Below are 12,497 nucleotides of genomic sequence, written 5' to 3'. Positions count from 1 at the left end.
ATATATGTAGTCTTCTATAATATATATACACACATATATAGTATCATGTAATTTATATGTATACCCATATACCTACGTATACTATTTATTATACAATACATAAATGTATATTATATGTAATGAATATATCTATATATGTTATAAATATAGATCTTCCCTGACTTATGGGGGGGTTACATCCTGATAAGCCCATTCTAATTGGAAAATATTTTAAATCAAAAATTCATTTAGGAGTTCCCGTCGTGGCGCAGTGGTTAATGAATCTGACTAGGAACCATGAGGTTGGGGGTTCGATCCCTGCCCTTGCTCAGTGGGTTAACGATCTGGCGTTGCTGTGAGCTGTGGTGTAGGTTGCAGATGTGGCTCGGATCCCACGTTGCTGTGGCTCTGGAGTAGGCCGGTGGCTACAGCTCCAATTCGACCCCCCTAGCCTGGGAACCTCCATATGCCGTGGGAGCAGCCCAAGAAATAGCAAAAAGACAAAACAAAGCAAAACAAAACAAAAACATTTACTACACCTAGGCTACCAAACATCAGAGCCCAGCCCAGCCTGCCTTAGCCGTGCTCACCACGCTTAGGCTGACTAGCCTGCAGTCAGACGAGATGCTCTAACACAAAGCCTGTTTTAGAATGTAGCATTGAGCATCTCATGTAATTTATTGGATGCTGCCCTGAAAGTGAAAAACAGAGTCTGGGTACCGGCTGGTTGTCATTGTGTCTGTTGTTTACCCTCCGGGGCAGGGGTTGGAGAGGGGGGCTGACCGGGAGCTGCCCAGCATCAGGAGAGAGGATCCTACTGCCTGTCACTGGCCCTGGGAAAGATCAAAGGTCACCGTGCCAAGCATGGTTTCTGCTGAGTGTGTATCACTTTTGCACCATTGTAAAGTGGAAAAATCCTAAGTCAAACCATCGGTATTTACCATCTGTTTTTATTGTAATGAACTAGCTCGTGTGATTACAGAAGCTGAGAATTCCTGAAACCCCCGCCATCTGCAAGCTGTAGACCCAGGAGGCCTGGTGCTGTGGTTCCGTCCAAGTCCAAAGGCCTGAGGCCCAGAGGAGCCAGTGGTGCGATTTCAGTCCAAGGCCGAGGCCCCGGGTCCTTGCTCAACAGTCAGGCCGAGAGAGAGTGAATTGTTGCTTCTCAGCCGTTTTGTTCTCATCGGCCGCTCAAGGGTTAGACGAGGCCCCCACAGTGAGGAGGACAATCTGCTCGAGCGCTGAGCTCCGGAAACACCCCAGACAGCCCCGGAAGTGACATTCGGCCAACTATCTGGATGCCCCAAGATGCTGTCAGTTGGCACACACTGAACCACCGCACGCCTCCCGGGTTGCGCCGTCTCTGCTGTGGTGTCAGCAGGGCTGCGGCTTTACGCTCGTGGGCACTCGAGGTGCAGTAAGGACAAATCTGACTGCAGCCGGATCTATTCTCCGCGAACCTTTGTCGCCTTCTGCTTCTGCCACGAGTCAATCACCAGAGGGACACGCTGCCTGTGAGCAGAAATCATCCGTAGTGGCCCGTCTCTGAGCGTTAAGCTAAAATACCTTTGTTTAGCTCACGGGAAGCACCCCAGCCAGGCCCACCTGTGAGGCGATGCAGGCAGGACGAAGCGAACGCATCCCTCTGGAGGCTGATGGGAACCAGGAAATGCTTGCCTTTACCCCGCCCCCCCCGCCCCCCCTTAGTAGAAAAGAAGCCTGAATTCTGACTCAGGCAAGGTGGTTCTTTGGGACAGGAGTCCGCCATCTGCTCGGTCTGTCGGCTTTTTCTGAGTGAAGTCACGGTTCCCTGTGCCCCAACAACTTGTTTCTCCATTTATGGGCCTGTCCTGCAAGGAGCAGCACAAGCTTGGACGTGCTCACAGCAGGGGCTGTGAGGACAAAACAAACTGATGTCAGGACGCCCCTGTTGAGACGAAGCCCCTTCAGGGGGGCAGCAGGCGCTGCCTTGACCTCACCCACTCTTGCCTCAAGCTGACGGGTAACTATTAGCGCCGGTGGAGCTGGAGGAGCGCCTGAGAGGGGGCATCCCGGGTCAGCCGCGCTCCCCCAGGGAGGACACCTGCTGGACCTTCCGGGACTCGGGGCTGCTCTCCCCGCCCCCGCTGGGCCCCCACCAGCCAGCCTGGGAAGCCGTTGCCTCGGCAGGACACCTGCTGTCTTTGGGAAGAGCTTTTTACGAGCCCTTTTCCTCGAATGAGGAGTGATTTCCCAGGAGAATGAACTGCTCGCTTTACGACCCAACCGTCTTCATCAGTGCGGCCCCGGGCCCGGACCCAATGGAGCCGCAGCCGGTGTGTTACTTCAGTGAAGTGACTCCCCTTATTTTAGGGCCAAGAAGATGCACGGGGACAGGGGTGGGCCTTGGGAGGACTGGCTTCTCTTCGTCCCCCTTTCCACACTGGGGGTGCGAGCGGCCAGCTGTGTGAGGGGCGGCCGGCATCCTTCACCGCCACCTGAGCGCCATCAGCAGGGCAGCCTGGGTGACAACGGCGGAGAGGGAAGGGAATCCAGGTTCTGGAAATCTGGGCTTCACTCTCTTAGCCTGGAGGGAACACTTTCTGAGGAAGAAAAACCAAAAAGAAAAAAAAAAACAGGCACAGGAGAAAAAAAAAAGTATATTCCTACAGACTTTGTTCCCTTCGATGAACGGGGTAAGTTGGAGCCCTCGCCCGTCATCAACGGAGAGCTCGCATCTGGGTCTTGTTTCAGGTGCCAGTGGGCAGCCTCCAGGCACCGTGTTCTGTACATCATCAGATTTAGGCCAAACCTCTTCTCAGGCTGGTGGGCGAGAGACCTAGATGAGGCAGGGGGCTTGAGCGTGCAGGGCAGTCTCAGCGCCACGAGCTGCCAGCACCTGCCATGGTTCTGGTAGCATCTTTGTTCCTGAGGGCAGGCAAGGCCTCTGAACTTGCCAAACTTGTCTTGTCTCAACTGGTAAATGCTGCCCCTGCTTCATTCTGAATCCATTCTCAGAATAGAAGCACCAGCCTGTCTGTTTGATTTCAGAATAACAGCTGGCTTTTGTGAAGCACTAGCTGCGTGTCCCTGCGGGCTCATGGGATGCCCACAAAAGACCCGGGGGCAGGGGTCACTCGTATGTTGCAGATAAGGTTAGAGAAATTAAGCTTCCTGAGACTCCACCGCTAAGGAAGCAGTAACATTAAAGCTACTAATTTTAACTGTGTAGCTGGAAATGTCAAATTCCCTTATTCGTGTTTGAGATTGGGCATAAAAAGGGATGGTTTCAGTTAGGTAGCAACCCCCCCAGAACCTAGCAGGTGAAGTAACCGTGGTTTCTCTGGACCCTGCAGTGGACCAGGAGGTCGAGTCTCCCCTGTGGGGAGTCGGCTGGGAGATCCAACGTGATCTGACTCCCACGGCTGCCAGTTGGTTCTGCTCCCTGGCTGTTAGCTGGACACCTCTGTTCTCTCCTCCACGGACCGCTCATGTGGCTGCTTGGGCTTCCTCACAGCATGGCACCGGGGCTCGAAGAAAGAACATTTCAAGGAGTCGAGCCCCGCTGCGACCGCGCAGACGAACCCTTCACGTCTATACACTTGCTCAGCGATCCCGTCGTGGAGAAGCAGAAACAAATCCGACAAGTATCCGTGAGGATGTGGGTTTGATCCCTGGCCTCGCTCAGTGGGTTGGGGGTCTGCTGTTGCCGTGAGCTGTGGTGTGGTTCGAAGATGTTGCTTGGATCCTGTGTGGCTGTGGCTGTGGTGTGGGCCGGTGGCTACAGCTCCGATTCAAGCCCTAGCCTGGGAACCTCCCTATACCGTGGGTACAGCCCTAAAAAGCAAAATAAATAAACAAGCAAATAAAATGTTTAATGCACTTGCTAATGGCCCACTGGCCAAACTGGTCTCGTGGCTGAGCCCTGAGTCAATGTGGGGATTTGGCAAGAGCATGGATCTTGGCTGTGCTTCACTGGGGCCACCAAGGAACAGCTGGACCCCAGGCCTGACGAGACACTATTTTGTTCTCTCAAGAAGCATGTCCTCCTTCTCCTCTCGGGCTCACAGCAAAGTGCACCGATTAGCATTTCACGTTGAGTTTACACCCTTTGCATATAGGTTGAAAAATTTTTTTTTCTTTTTTTGGCCCCACAGCATACAGAAGTTTCTGGGCCAGGGATCAGATCCATGCTGCACTTGTGACCAATGCTGCAGCTGAAGCAACGCCAGACCCTGGACCCACTGTGCTGGGCGGGGAATCGAACCCGTGTCCCGGGCTCCAGAGACATCGCACATCCCACTGCACCACGGCAGGAATTCCAGGTTTTAAAATTGCGAATGTGGAGGTATGTTTGGGCTGTTAAGCTCGTCAGTACTTGGCTAATCCATTTATCATTTGATGCTTCCTGCTTTCCGGGGGCTGTGGTCTAGTAAGAGCTTATCGCTTATCGGCACTCGCTATCTTCATAGTCACAAAACCCTAGCCAGCAATGCTATTATCCCGACGTTACAGATGGGGGTGCCGTCGTCAGGCCTGGCTCCCACACCTGGTTCTTGGCAGCTCTGCTTCAAGCCTCTGCTGGACCCCAAAGCCGCATTCCTTCCTCTCCATCCCACCTCTGGTGCCCAGCACACTCCAGGGAGCCGAGGAATCAACACGCGGGATGCTCGAAGGTTTGAAGGGAGGGTAGAGGTTGTTTAAAAGGGGATCGCAGTTAGGTAAGGCAGGAGCTCACAGCGCGAAAGTCTGTAGTCTTGGGTTCATTTCCTGTGTCGTGTTCGACGAGTGTGCCTGGTCTTAACCCGTCCGCATCCCCAACCCTTTTTAAAAATTGTGGTAAAATATACAGAACATGAAGCGTGCCAGCTTAACTGGGAAGGGTCCAGTTCAGTGGCCTTGAGTAACTCACACTCTTGTGTGGCCGCCACTATGGAGCCGCAAACTTGTATCATCCCAGGTGGAAACGCCTGACCCTCGAAGACTTTGGAACAGAAGAATTACTGGTGCCTTTTGAAACCTTATTTGGGGGGGGGGATTCCCTTCACCGGGGCACCTCTGAGCCCTGTCAGGTCAGCTATGGAAGTTTTCCTAAAATTCAGAGGTGCCCCTTGGGTTGGGTACAAGGTCATGAAAAGGTAACCACAGTCAGAGGTGCCAGGAGGTTTCTGGGGGCAGCTGGTTGTTACGGGCTGAATGGTGTCTCCCCAAATTCATATGTCAAAATCCTAACGCACCGGCCCCCCCAAACCACTACCCTGCACCTCAGGAGGTGAGTAAGTTTGGAGATCAGGCCTGGAAGAGGCCACTAATGAGGTCGAACGGGTGGCCCTAAGCCGCCGTTCTTGTGACAAAGGGGGAATTAGGACGGACACACAGAGGGGAGACCCCACGAGGACACGGGGGAACACTACCGTCTACCAGCCACGGAGATTGGTCTCAGGAAAAACCAGCCCCAGGGACCCCTCGGCCGTGGACGTCCAGCCTCCGAACCGTGAGAAGATGAATTTCTGGGGTGGAAGCCCCTCGGTGTGGCGGTGCTTTGTTCTGGCGGCCCGTGCAGACCAGCAGGGGTGAAGGGCCCTGAAGTCGGGCCGGGAGAGCCGCAGGGCCTGGGTTCTGAGAGGCATCAAGGGGAGAAGGCACCTGGTGGGCACGCGGGAAAGCGACCGGTCTTTCTCCAAGCGCTTCTGCCAACAGTTCCTTTGCTCTCAGTCCACAGACCGGGACGTGAGGTGAAAACCTGGATGCCGGAGTTCCCATCGTGGCTCAGTGGTTGGCGAACACGGACTAGCATCCATGAGGACAAGGGTTTGATCCCTGGCATCGCACAGTGGGCTAAGGATCCGGCATTGCCGTGAGCTGTGGTGTAGGTCACAGATGCGGCTTGGATCCCGCGTTGCTGTGGCTGTGGTGCAGGCCGACAGCTACAGCTCCAATTCGACCCCCAGCCTGGGGACCTCCATATGCCGCAGGTGTGGCCCTAAAAGACAAAAAAAAAAAAAAAAAAAAAAAAGACAAAAAACCTGGATGCAGGCCTGTGGGCCATGGGTTTTTGAGAGAGCTGACTCTGGGGACTGTGGTCCCCAGACAAGGACAGAAAGATGGAGCGGGGACTGACTGTTGGCCCTGAGTCTACTTGCTGGGCTGCAACCCCTGAGACTTAAAAAAATAATAATTTTAAATTATGGCCAACACAAAATACAAATCTACCATCTTAACTGTTTTTTATGCGAACAGTTCAGTGATGCTAACTTTTTTTTTTTTGGTCTTTTTGTCTTTTTGCCTTTTTCTAGGGCCGCTCCCGCGGTATATGCAGGTTCCCAGGCTAGGGGTCTAATCAAAGCTGTAGCTGCCGGCCTGCACCACAGCCACAGCAACACCAGATCTGAGCTGTGTCTGTGACCTACACACGCCAACGCTGCATCCTTAACCCACTGAGCAAGGCCAGGGATCGAACCTGAAACCTCATGGTTCCTAATCGGATTCGTTAACCACTGAGCCACGATGGGAACTCCAAACTAACTTCCTTCCCACTGTTGGACAACCACCTGCAGAACTTCATCTTGGGAAACTGAAACTGTACCCATGAACATCGGCTGTCCTCGCCCCTCCCTGCAGCCCCTCAGCTTTTAAGGGCCAACCTGGGGACTCCAGCCTTCTCCCGACCTGGAGAGGTTTGGGTTTGGGGATGCTGAGGGTCCCGGACTTTTCTTCTGTTCCTTGTGCGGGTCCGGGGCGTGAAATCTAAGGACTGAATCCTGACCAGTGAAGGAGATTAAAGTAACGGGGTCACCAGGGGGCAGCACTGAGCACGTTCGCACACCACTCCCTTGGTTCCCCAAGACCCCGTGAGCAGGGACGGGGCATCGGGGCATCAGGGCATCGACAGAGCGTCTCTTTACCTTCTAGTCCCAGCCGCAGACTCCAGGATGCGGTGGGGTGCACCTGGGCGCCGCCTTCCTGAATCCAAAGAGCCTCCGTCTCCCCTGTGGGCACGGGCTGTGCCCAGAAAGAACCTTGAACCAAAAGCAAGGTGTGGGCCTTAGCTGACAGTCAACACACACGCCAGGTGGCCGATGCTCCTGTGGGATGGCGTGAAACGGGGGGTGCTTTCCTGGCAACAAACGAAGCAGAGTCGCTTCGTTCTGTCCTGCCGGGCGCACAGTGGAGGGGAGGACAGGAGGGGGCGTGTGGGGTCAGAGCGCCTGGATTAAGGCCCCTCGAGGGGATCCTGGCCCATTGTGGGAGGGGTCTCTGTCCTCAGCAGGATGGTAGCAGGGGGGTGAAGGGAGCAAGGGGACCCCATCCTCAACCCCACCCCGGAAGGTGCCTGCGTGTCGTTCTTCCCGCCACTTTCCCAGCTGGGCTTGGTCATCAGGCTTCTGGTGTGTGGCGGATGGAAGGTGCCCGACTGCATCTGCCCAGGGATGCGGGGATGCAGCAGCCGGCCTGGGTGGACTCATGGTCCAGGCCCAGAGGCCAGGTCAGGCTGTGGAGAAAGTCCTCTCGGTGGGTCACGGGGAGGGCTGAAGGGGCCGCTTGAAATACCTTGAACATCTGAGGTCGCTTTCTGCGTAAAGGGTTTTTTTTTTTTTTTTTTCACAAGACGCTCTTTTTCAAGAGGAAGTGGCATGTCTGTTTCAGCACTTTGGGAAGTTCACGGACACCCGCTGGCTTTCCTGTCGCCCCAGAAACCGACGGACGGAGGAAGGAAGCCCTAGTGAACGTGTCACTCCTGGCCCAGAGTGCGGCGGCTGCCTGGCCTGTGTGATTAAGTGTGACCCTCCTGGAGCCGGCAGCCAGGGATGGTTTCCTGCAGGCACGTGGCCTTTGAGCCCGGGTTAGCTGAGGGGCCTGCTCACCCCTTCTCTGGGGCCTGACCTGGAGCCTTGGGTCTTGCCTCAGGCACTTTCAGGAAGAAAAAATATGCATATTTAAAGGAGCCTGGAGCCTGGCTGTGAGGGCCCTGCCGGAGAGGAAAAACATCAATTTAAATATTTGACCTGCATCCAGTATCCGCCCCACCACTTGCAAGAGTCTGCTGACCCCTTTGAGAAATAAGACAGACCTTAGTTTCGGGTGAGCCTGAAGGTGGCCTGGGGCTCTGGGAGCCCCCGAGCCCAGAGTACTCGCCCGTCCCAGCCCAAGGGCGGCTGAAACTCGAGCTGCCCGGGCAGGCACCGCTTTAGCTCTGGGGCCCAAGGGGGCCCGCGGCGGAGCGATGGGCCGGGGGTGGGGTGGCGCCAGAAGCGCTGGGGTCCCGCCGCGGGGCCCGGCTTCCCCGTTGCCTTCTAAAGCTCCCTTTGGATCCCTGAGCAGCAGATTTCCGAGTACTCCTGCCAAAACCCACGACCGCCAGCGATTCATCAGCCGCAGTTTGCAAAGCTATTCCATTTTGCAACTGCTGTTTTCATTCAGTTTTCTGGAATTCCAGGGGCAGCCAACAGTAGGTTGTGTTTTTTGTCTTCAGGCTTAAAGGGGGGCGGGGTAGGGCCTGGTTGTCAGGAAGCAGGGCAGCGCCCCAAACCTCCCTGACACAAGCGTCCACCAGAGACATGACACCATTTGTGAAGAAGCAAATCACGAGGATGCAAACAATACAAACCAGTCCCCCCTCTTTCCACGCCTGGCACATAACAGGTGCCCCCGGCAGTGGTGGTTGCGTTGCGTTGTTTGTTGAAAAGAACTGCTTCACTGACTACGAACTCCCTGACCCCTCTCCGTGCTTTGGAAACACTGGGTGACTCTCGCCTCCTAGACCGAGCTGGAGCAAGTCGGGCTGAGTGCTTTTTTTCTTTTTTTATGGTTGCACCCCCAGCACATGAAAGTTCCTGGGCTGGGGACTGAATCCTAGTCTCAGTTGCAGCAATACCAGATCCTTAACCCACCGCACCAGGCTGGGGATGGAACCCTCGCCTCTGCTGTCACCCGAGCCACTGGCCCTCGGATGCTTAACCCACTACGCCAGGACGGGAACTCTGCATGCGTGTTTATTTTTTTTACTTTGTTTTTTTTTAGGGCCACACTTGCAGCACATAGAGATTCCCAGGCTAGGGGTCGAATCGGAGCTGTACCTGCCGGCCTACACCACAGCCACAGCCCTACAGGATCCGAGCCGTGTCTGCGACCTACACCACAGCTCACGGCAACGCCGGATCCTTAACCCACTGAGCAAGGTCAGGGATGGAACCTCTGTCCTCATAGATGCTATTCAGGTCCATTAACCAATAAGCCAGGACGGGAGCTCCTGCTGTGCGTTTTTAAATACAACATTGTGGCAGTCGAGAGCACTAGGGATGTTTTGATTCTAATATACAAATACGCATATCAAGGAAGCAAACAAACTCTATAGTCTCTTTGTTTGTTGTTTACATTGTGATAAAACACACATAATGTGGTTCTTAGGTGGAAAATTCAGTTACGCTATAACTACGTTGCTGCCCAGGTGGCACCACCGTCCACCTCCAGAACTTTCTTCTTCTTGCAAAACCCAGACGCTGTCCCCACTACACACTCCCCCTCCCCCACCCTTGTACGTTCTTCTCGAATCTGATGACTGGCGATCTCATGTACAAGGAAAGAAAATTTTAAAAAATTAGTTAATTTAGGAAATGTCTTGAGGCTGGAGAGAATTGGTGAGTAGAGCTTTAGAATCCTCATCACAAGAAAAAAACCTGTTACTGCGTGATGATGGATGGCAGCCTAACAATGTGGTGGCCATGTCACAATATAGACACACATCGAATCGTTATGCTGTGCACTTTAAGCTCACGCAAGGTTATATCTCAACCACGTATCGATGAGCCTGAGGGAGAAAGGAAATTCTTACTGATCTTTTCCTTTTGGGTTAGTCTTTTTGTGTGTCCTACTGAGGAAATTTTTTTTTTTTTTTTTTTTGCCACGACATGCAGTAGCTTGACACGGGATCTCAGTCCCCAGGCCAGGGACTGCACCCGAGCTGCAGCAGTGAAGGCGCCAGGTCCTAATCACTAGGCCGTTGGGAACCCCCAAGAAATCCTTAACCTGTCTCCTAAGGAGTTTTAAAAATCTACAATGCCCACTAAGCCTTACTTTTTCTTTTTCTTTTTCAGGCCCCACCTGCAGCATATGGAGGTTCCCAGGCTAGGGGTCGATTCGGAGCTACAGCTGCCGGCCTCCACCAGTCACAGCCACGCCAGACTCGAGCTGCATCTGCAACCTGCACTGCAACTCTCTGCAACGCCGGATGCTTAACCCACTGAGTGAGGTCAGGGACCAAACCCGCATTCTCATGGATACCAGCTGGGTTCTCAACCGCTGAGCCACAGCAGGAACCCTAAGCTTACTCCTCTGAGGCTTTTTCTTGTCAGAAGTGAACTAGGCACTTTCACAGGTGTTACTGGCTATTTTGTCGTCATCATCAGTTGCCCAAAACCAGGTCACAAAACGCATCGTGGACAATTTCCACGGCTACGCAACCGTCTAGACATCCTTCCTACTGGAGAGGCTGGGCCTGGACACAGCGGTGGGGTGCCGGCAGGCTCGCATTCCTGCCCCAGCCGCCTCCCATAGGTGTGCGGGGCTCCTGTGGGAGAAGGCGCGGGGTCCTCGGACCGGAGCCAGGCAGACCCCCTTCTGCAAACTGAGGCTAGAGAGGAATCTTCGTACCCTGACCTGGGGCTCCAGGGGCAGCTGAGTAGGGAAGGAGGGAGGCCGGGCGAGGAGTCAGGGGCATGTCACCTGTCTTCACCAATCAAGGCCATTTGGGGGCTTGCGTGTTGCCCACGTGGCTTGGAGCCTGAACCGTGCGTCGGCCTGAGGTGCGTTCCAGAAACTTGAGTCACCTGAGCCTCCTTCAAGCTGAGCTGGTTTAGACCGGAGAGGACCCCCTGACCCTCCAACTGCGCTTGCGCCGGGCTCGGCCTGCGCGCTTTTGAACCAGACGCGGCCGGAGCTTCGCTGCGCCTGCGCAGGGCGAGGGTTCCACTCGCGTTTCCCGCCGCCGCCGCCCGCCCTGCATCTTCGCTCTTCACCCGGTAAATGCCCCAGCACCTGCCTTCCCGGAGGCGGCTTGGAGACTTGTTCTGCTGTCTCCTCGTTCGGCTGCCTTATGGATGAAGCCCTCTCTTGGCCGCAGACTTAGGGGTCTCGGCCTGCTGCGCACCGGGCAAGATGGGCAAGATGGGCGCGATGAAGCGGGTGCGGTAACGGGGGGCAGATGGAGGAGGAAAGATCCAGCAGCCGGAGGAGCGGAGCTGACAGGAGGGAGAGGGGAGGCCGGCCTGCTGCGCAGCTGGGTGGGGTGGTGCCGGGGAGGCAGCCACCAGAGCTGGCCCCCAAGGCCCCTCTTGCCAGGGTGTGTTGCGGCGGTGCCCAAATTGGCCAGGAGTCCCACAGTGTCAGGGGCCTGCCTGGAGGGTGGCGGGGGTTGCTGCTTAGCGGGCAGGGCTCTTGTGAGGGCGAGACTCCCAGGAGGTGGCCCCAAGGCAGCCTTTCATCCGTGTCCCTCTGTTTCTCTCACTCTCCCCAGAACTGATAATTTTAACACACCGTGAAAGGCCCAACCTTCAAAAGGAAAGAATGCATTTGCCAGCTGGGCTCCGAACTGGTCGGATAAGTAGTTGCAAATCTACTTATTTGTGACAAAAAGCAGATCAGTGCCTGCGGGGGGTGGGGGGTGGGGTGGGGGGCAGGAGGGCGGGTTACAAGGAGGCTCAAGGCACCTGGGGGTGATGGCGATGTCTTTTTTTTTTTTAAGAGGCCACACCTGAGGCATATGGGAGTTTTCAGAGCTGCAGCTGTGACCTGAACCGCAGCTGTGGCAACGCTGGATCTTTAACTCCCTGATTGAGGGCAGGGATCAAACCCGCATCCTCACAGAGACAACAAGGTGTCCCTAACCCGCTGAGCCACAAGGGGAACTCCCAGATGTTGGCTCTTGATTATGGCTACCTCACCCATGTACAGATGTCAAAATGTATCAAGGCGCACACTTGGGAGTTCCTGTCATGGCTCAGTGGTTAACGAATCCGACTAGGAACCATGAGGTTGCAGGTTCAGTCCCTGGCCTTGCTCAATGGGTTAAGGATCCGGCGTTGCTGTGAGCTGTGGTGTAGGTTGCAGATGTGGCTTGGATCCCACGTTACTGTGGCTCTGGTGTAGGCCGGGGGCTACAGCTCCGATTCAACCCCTAGCCTGGGAACCTCCATGTGCCGCAGGTGCAGTCCTAGAAGAGGCAAAAAGACAAAAAAAAAGCGCATGCTTTACCCACGTGCAGTTTATTGCCTGCCAGTGACCCCCAAAGAAGCTGTTATGCCTCCCGACACACTGGTGCACGTGCACAGGTGGTTTGCAGTGAATCAGTTCAAGTTACACCTTAATCACTCAGGTACTCACCTCTCTCTCCACACCTCGCTCAGAGGAGCCGTGGTTCTTCAGCGTCCTGATCACAAAAGAGACCAACACCTAGAGGCTGATTCTGGAGCTTCTGTGTGGCTTCGGACACCGTTTTGGATGTTCCAGGATTCTGAGAAGTTTCCAGCGGACGGCCTACTCGC

This window comes from Phacochoerus africanus, chromosome 9 (genome assembly GCF_016906955.1).
Source record: "Phacochoerus africanus isolate WHEZ1 chromosome 9, ROS_Pafr_v1, whole genome shotgun sequence".
Lineage (NCBI taxonomy): Eukaryota > Metazoa > Chordata > Mammalia > Artiodactyla > Suidae > Phacochoerus > Phacochoerus africanus.
The sequence above is the reverse complement of the archived record's forward strand: the minus strand, read 5'-3'. Positions refer to the sequence as shown.